The 6,610-nt window shown below is 45.9% G+C and overlaps 1 protein-coding gene and 1 pseudogene across 2 annotated transcripts in view; one reads left to right on the top strand and one right to left on the bottom strand.

The window, feature by feature from the left end:
* The window catches only part of PPARGC1A (peroxisome proliferator-activated receptor gamma, coactivator 1 alpha), a 1,035,693-nt gene extending 1,034,846 nt beyond the window's left edge, over positions 1-847 (bottom strand). For both annotated transcript variants that reach the window (XM_006866293.1, XM_006866295.1), the window contains exon 1: positions 442-847. The gene's annotated coding sequence lies outside the window, so the exon portion shown is untranslated. The remainder of the gene's footprint in view (positions 1-441) is intronic.
* LOC102830233 overlaps positions 698-6,610 on the top strand; it is a 60,295-nt pseudogene continuing 54,382 nt past the window's right edge.

Here is a 6,610-nt window from a genome sequence, read left to right on the forward strand (position 1 = left end):
AAAGAGAACAGCACGTCGCTGGGGGCTCGAGGCTCTGCAGCCCCTCGGCGCAACTAGAGGGCGGACCGGCGCCAGGCGCACAGGGGCGCGGCGCCCGAGGCGACTTGGGGAAGGCTGCGCTCGAGTTCCCAGGTTTTGCCTGGAGTTGTTCGGGGTAACGCGCCGGTTCCTGCCTCTTTCTCGGATTCTTGCTGGACTGGGAGGTGGGGGTTTCATTGACAGACTGGATAAGGGAGGGACGCGACAGACCCTGGCGACCAGACAGCTTTGGGAGGGGGGGTGGCACCTCTTGGCACAGATTGGCACTGACCCAGACAGTGCGACCCACTTGGCCCCCATTCTCCCCACCCCCTCTGAACCTCTGCCTCCCCGCCAGTGCCAAGTGAGAGAGCGGCTAGGGGCACGGGGCGCGACGCCAACTAGCACCGAGACACCCCTTACCTGGTTGGAAGGGGTTTCCCAGGAGGAGTCGTAGTTGTAAAAGAAGGAAGAGAAGAAGGTGTCTTCCGACAGCCCGCAGCCCTCCATGCTCTGGATGCAAATAAAATGAGGAAAGGGGAAAAAAAAAAAAAAACCACATACACAAAAGCAACCCAAAAATTTCAAAATCAAATTAAACCAATAAAGCGAAGAAGAAATTCTCTCGAAAATAAAGGAAGGGGGAAGGGAACGGCAAAGGGAACGGAAACTCTCAGCGATGCTCCCTCTCCAGGCTCAGAGAGATGCTCGGGCCGCCGCCGCCGCCGCCGCCGCCGCCGCTGCCGCTGCTGCTGCCGCCTGTTCAAGACGGTACCTAGAGAGGTTCGTCCTGACTTGGGCAGCCGCCGCCTGTGCCGGCTGCGTGTGTGCGCGCGTGTGTGTGCGTGTGTGAGGTGTGTGCGCGCAGAGCGAGAGACCGCAGGGGAAGCGAGAGGGCGAGAGAATGAGCGAGCCGGGAGGGAGGGCGCAGAGGCAGAGCGGGCGGGCGTGTGCGCGCTGGGGTGCGTGCGTGCGTGTGTATATGTGTGTATGTGTGTGTTCGCGCGCGCGCGCGCGCGTGTGGCTGAGTGTGCGTCTGTTTGGGGAGCTCTCACCGGAGAGCCGGGGCCGTCACGTGGGTGCGCTGACTCCGCCGGCTGCCGGGGACAGCCTGTACTACAGCGCCGGCCACTAAATCAGTTCTCGCTGCCCGACCTTTGAAATCCCAGCTGCCAACCTGCCGCCCACCGCGCCTTTCCGTGCGCGGCGACCCGAGACGACAGGGGGCGCGGCTGCGGTGGTGGGCAGGTGGGTGGCTGCATAGGGGGCCGCCCAGAGCCGGGGAGGGGGAGTGAAAAATGCCCACTGAAACGCACAGGTCCCCTGCTGCGCCCCGCACTCGGCTGCCTCCCACCCTCTTTGAAGATTTTGTGAATTCCTAAAATTGCTTTTCCATGCAGAGCTCCCTCTTCCAGGCACGGGGAAATGAATTTCACACAGTTGATACGGCTCGGTTTTCTTTCATTCCTTCGTGGTGCCCCTGGTCCCCCTCACGCGCGCGCACACGCAGGCACACACCCGTGGCAGGCACCTTCCATCCCAAATGCAAACCACTTCCTTTCACCGATTGCTGTAGTTAGCTAAGTCAATTCTACCTCAAACTAGGCTACGCTGAAAGAACTGGAGAGTGGATTTAGGGGACAATACTGCCCCAGCAGGAAGAAAGGCTAGATGACTTTTAGTGGGGCTTTTCCATCTCTAGTTTGGCATTCTGTTGATTTAACACAGTTTAAAGAGAAAAAGGATTTTGTAGCTCCTGCCTTGAAACTCAAGCCTCTTGAGCCACAATTCTTTAAATGAAGCTACTCTTGCAAGTCTATTAAATGTTATGAAAATGTAAACGAATATAATTTCCTTTTATTTTCCCAAGATGGTACTCTAGGACCAAATCTTTTCCTCCATGTTAATAATTGGGTAGCTGAAAGTTTTTTTTTTTCTCTGTAGAAAAAGCTATTCCTTACCTGTTCCCCCTTACTCTTCATACAGATATTTATAGTAAGTAAATCAAATTTAAAAAAACAAAAACAAATTTTAAACCAGCATATCCCTGAAAGAAACTCTTAAAACGAGTTTAATCCTCCCTGGGAAACTTGGAACATTTTATAGGCAATTTTTATTGTTTTCTTTCTGGTTCCTTTTTCTCAATGCTATCTATTTTTATTCAAACCAATTGTTTTTCCAAGACTTAACTCTTCCTCTAGTAAATTCCCCACTTGAGGTCAAAATCCTCTGTGAAATAAACATTTCCACAGCAACCTCAGTGATGTCACAAACATTGGCTCCTGATTTCAGAGGGGAAATAAAGCAGGAGGAAAAAGATGGTTTTCGAAAGACAGCAAATAGCATCACTTCTAGCAGAAGTTTAAAAACGTATTACATTTCTGGCTAAATACCTGTTTTCTTTTTCTGAGATGGACTTATTTTTCAAAGATATGTCAAATAATCTTTGGAAAAATAGGTCAAGTCATTCTTTTTTTGTAAAGAATGTTGTTTCAAATGAGTGGTCTGTAACCACACTGGCCACATTAGGTTTTAAGGTGTGGGGAGGGGAGGGGCAGTTTCCTCTAAAAAAAAGAAATTACAAAATCTGAAAACACTGAGAGATGAAATTTAACATGCTAACTTCAAATTCAAATAACGCTGACTGACCCAACTTCGAAAATACAGTCATTTAAAAAAAAGTATTAGGCCCACAGAAACTCTTTTCAGCTATCAAAATTAGTGATGATCACACCAGTATTAAATAAAGGGACTTCTCCCCATTCCTACTATTGTTTTCTGATCCAGGGTGGGAGTACTCAAGCTGCAGTGGTAACCGATAAGGACCCTACAAAAGGGAACTGAAAAAAAACCACAAAATTAGGTCCAGTGTCTGGGATTCCTTAGACTGCCTGTCTGAATGAAATCTTTTAGGCAGTATTTATGAAGAACATTGTATACATTTACAGTTTATAAAATACGTTTTGTGTATATTAGCTGAAGTTAACATCCTGTCCCTGCCACCACGTGGTGCTTTACGGATTCTTTGCCTCCAAAGAAGTTAATTGGCCTTGTTATTCAGTCTGCTCTTTGTTGAATGAGTGAGTTTATTCCTCATGACAATCCTAGGAGAATTGGTACTCTTCTCCCCATTTCACATGTGGAAATAGACTCAGAGACATGAAATAACACGCTCACGGGTCACCAAGCTACAAAGTGGTAGGAATTGAACCCAAACTTTGCAGTTCTACTCTGCATGAAGTAGTTTTGAGACTCCCACCAACCCAACTCCTCATCCAGATCTGAGTCCACCATTCAGTGTCAGAATACTCAATAAGAAAGCTTACTTACTAATCTGTAGTGAATAATTTCAGGCTTACTTACTAATCTGTAGTGAATAATTTCACTTTTTTTTTTTTTTTTTTAAACACATCCAAGATTCTGCTTCAGGTTTTGAAGGGTCCATCTCTCTCCCAAGCCCCTAGCACCTTCCTTCACAATCAAAGCTATTTTTCCAATTTGCAATCTCTGATAGGGACAGAGTAGTGCTTGCTTACCAATCTGTGGTGAAAAGATTCAAATGTTTTTCACATCTTTGATGTGAAATCACATCTCTAACACCTACATGAACTTGTTCAATGCAGCTTAGTATAAGTAAGCCTGTATTTATACTTACCTTCTTTGGCAGTCTGGATCTGCTGCCGTTGTTGTTGTTGGGGACTATAGAGCCAACCCAATTCATAGCAGTTCCTTGTGACAGAGTGGAATGGCCCCATAAGGCTTTTTTCATTGCAATCTTCGTAAAAGCAGCTAGACCAGTTTTCTCTCAAGGAGTCATCTAGTGGATTTGAACCACCAACCTTTTTGTTAGCAACCAAGCACCTAATGATTGTGCCAATAGAGCTCCTTGAGCTCACCATAGGACTGTTCTTTTATGACTACACCATCCCCCAAACTGGAATCTATTAAAACCAAGCCTTTTGCTATTGAATCCATTCCAATTCATCCAGCGCTGTAGGAGTCCTGGTATAGCACTGTGGGATAAGCACTGGACTGCGAGAGCGATTTGAACCACAAGGTGGTGGTTCAAAGTCAGCCACTCCTTGGAAACCCTATACAGGGTCTCTATGGGTCAGACTGGCTCGTAGGATTCCCCAGGCTGTAATCTTTATGGAGGAGTCTTGGTGTGGTGTTACAGGATAAGCATGGGACTTCTAACCACAAGATCGGCAGTTCAATCCTACCAGCTGCTCCCAGGAAACCCTACACAGGGTCACTGTGAGTCAGAATTGACTAGACAGGACCAAAAGAAACAATAATCTTTCTGGAAGCAGACTGTCATAACTTTCTCCCAAGGAGCAGTTGGTGGATTTGAACTGCTGACATAACAGTTATCAACCTAGTACTAAACCAGTGTGTCATGAGGCACGAGGGCTCCTTCCCACTTTTCCAACACTCTAATTGCCCCAAACTGATGACAAGTGTTGTACATTATGGAACATGTTAATTTAAATTTGGTCATTAGCTTTCTTCTCTTCGGCAGAGCTATGTTTGCAGCTGTTATCATTTTTGTTGTGCAGATGAGGAAACTGAGGCTCAGGAGAAGACCCCTGACTCTCCCACCTACCCAAAGACAGTAAGTGACAGAACTGGGTCTTGAACCAAAGACTTCTGTCTCATAAGCTTTTTTATTTTTTATTTTTTTCTGTTCATCAAACACAAGAAAACGAAGGCATGGATTCACCCCAAGAGGTATCCAAGGGGAGGGAGGAACAGGTGAAAAGATCTCCTCAGAGCAGCAAATAGGGGAACATTTGTATAAATGAAGTCTGGCCTGAAGCCACAAACATTTGGCTTCCCTCAAATCTCTAGCTCCTTTTTTTCAAACATGAAAACCCCAAAGAGGGCCACCTGGATCGCTTCTGATCAAATGCTTCCCTCGCTGCCCCACTTGCCCCCTCTCCTGGGGCGACCCCAGACACCCGGCAAGAATTCAGCCTTCCTCAGTAGGTTTGCTCACCTGGCACTGGCGCGGTAACATGGAGGTTTGTTTGCTAGTTCCCAACAGCATCAAAACAAGCCACCACTCCCCCACCCCCACTGGGGCCCAGAACAGATGGAAACAGCCCCTTGGGAAGCCGAGGAAGCCACAAGCTCATTGAGAAAAGATCACCCAGCTACCTTGCCAGCTCCTTACTGTGCAGTATTTAGAGGCCTAGCGATAGAAAACCAAATCAGAAAACTTTGTGGTTTTGAAATCTGATGGTTGTTGGTTCTCTCAAGACAAACTCAACCTTCTTCTGCCTGAATTCCTCCATCACGTTTCCCAGTCATAATTTGTCACGTTGAAAACAGGTGATTTATTGAATTGCTATCATTTCCATATCGAGAAAATCCGTCTTTATACATAAACTCTGTTCTCCCAAGAAATAAGTTTCACATTAATTTCATATTGGAAATTGGTTAAGAGTCCAGATGAGGCTGGGGTGTTTTCCTTGTTTATAAATGAAGTGCATTAACACTCTCAGACCACCGGGGTATCATTTAGTGAATAGTTGATCAGCTCTGCAGATGCGAGAGGCCAAATTGTTGGGGATGTGGATAAAAATGATCGTTTTGGCTAGAACTGCAGATGGGAAGCAGATGTAATGTACAGAGGAAGTAGATTTCATTCAGTCTCTTCCCTTTATTAAAATAGAGTCTGCTAATTTGTCTTTTTTTTTAAGCCCTCTGAATACATATGCGAGTGTTATTTCCAGACACAGTAAAAAAAACAATTATTATTCCTGCCTTCAAGAAGTTTACACTCTTGGCTAGAGGGGTTAACACATGTTAACTTGGATGTCAGGGAAGGTAATATGCAACCAGAGGGAGTCTGGCAGAACAATCATGAAGATTGAGGAAGACACAGGAAGGAATGCAAGAGTTAAAGGGACTAGAAGTAAGTATTGTTATATGCACAACCCTACAACAATACTAATGTATGGGTAGATACATGGACAGATACACAGGCTGAACTGAACAGGAGAGAGTATGCCCACAAGTAAATTAAGGTGTGGCAGAGGGCATTTGTACACATACCCTTTGGTGCAAACATATCTATGAATGTGGTGGAGCATACTAGGGGCCAAGTTATAAAACTTAAGCATTACCAAACACCTTGAGAGAATGGGATGCTAGGCCTAGAGGCTCAGGACCATAATCCTGGGGTCAGCATGGTCAACTGGCATAACATAGTCAATAAAGACAATGTTTTTCATCCTACTTTGGTGAGTAGCATCTGGGATCTTAAAAGCTCATGAGTGGCCATCTAAGGGGCAACTACTGGTCTCTCCCCAAGTGGAGGAAAGAAGAGTGAGGAAAACCGAAGATGCTTGGAGTCAATTAGTCAGTCCAATGGACCAATGGAGCAGGTGAACTTCAATCCGTCTCCACAACCCAGAAACCACTGCCAACCTCTCTTAAAGGGATCACCATAGAAGGTTCTGGATAGAGTAGGAGAAAATGTGGAACAAAACTTAAAACCATTAAAAAAAAAAAACAGGGCTTCCTGGTCAGATGGAGACTGGAGGAACCTGAGACTGTGGCCCTCAATTATCCTTCAGGTCTGAAA

This window comes from Chrysochloris asiatica, unplaced genomic scaffold (assembly GCF_000296735.1).
Source record: "Chrysochloris asiatica unplaced genomic scaffold, ChrAsi1.0 scaffold00089, whole genome shotgun sequence".
NCBI lineage: Eukaryota > Metazoa > Chordata > Mammalia > Afrosoricida > Chrysochloridae > Chrysochloris > Chrysochloris asiatica.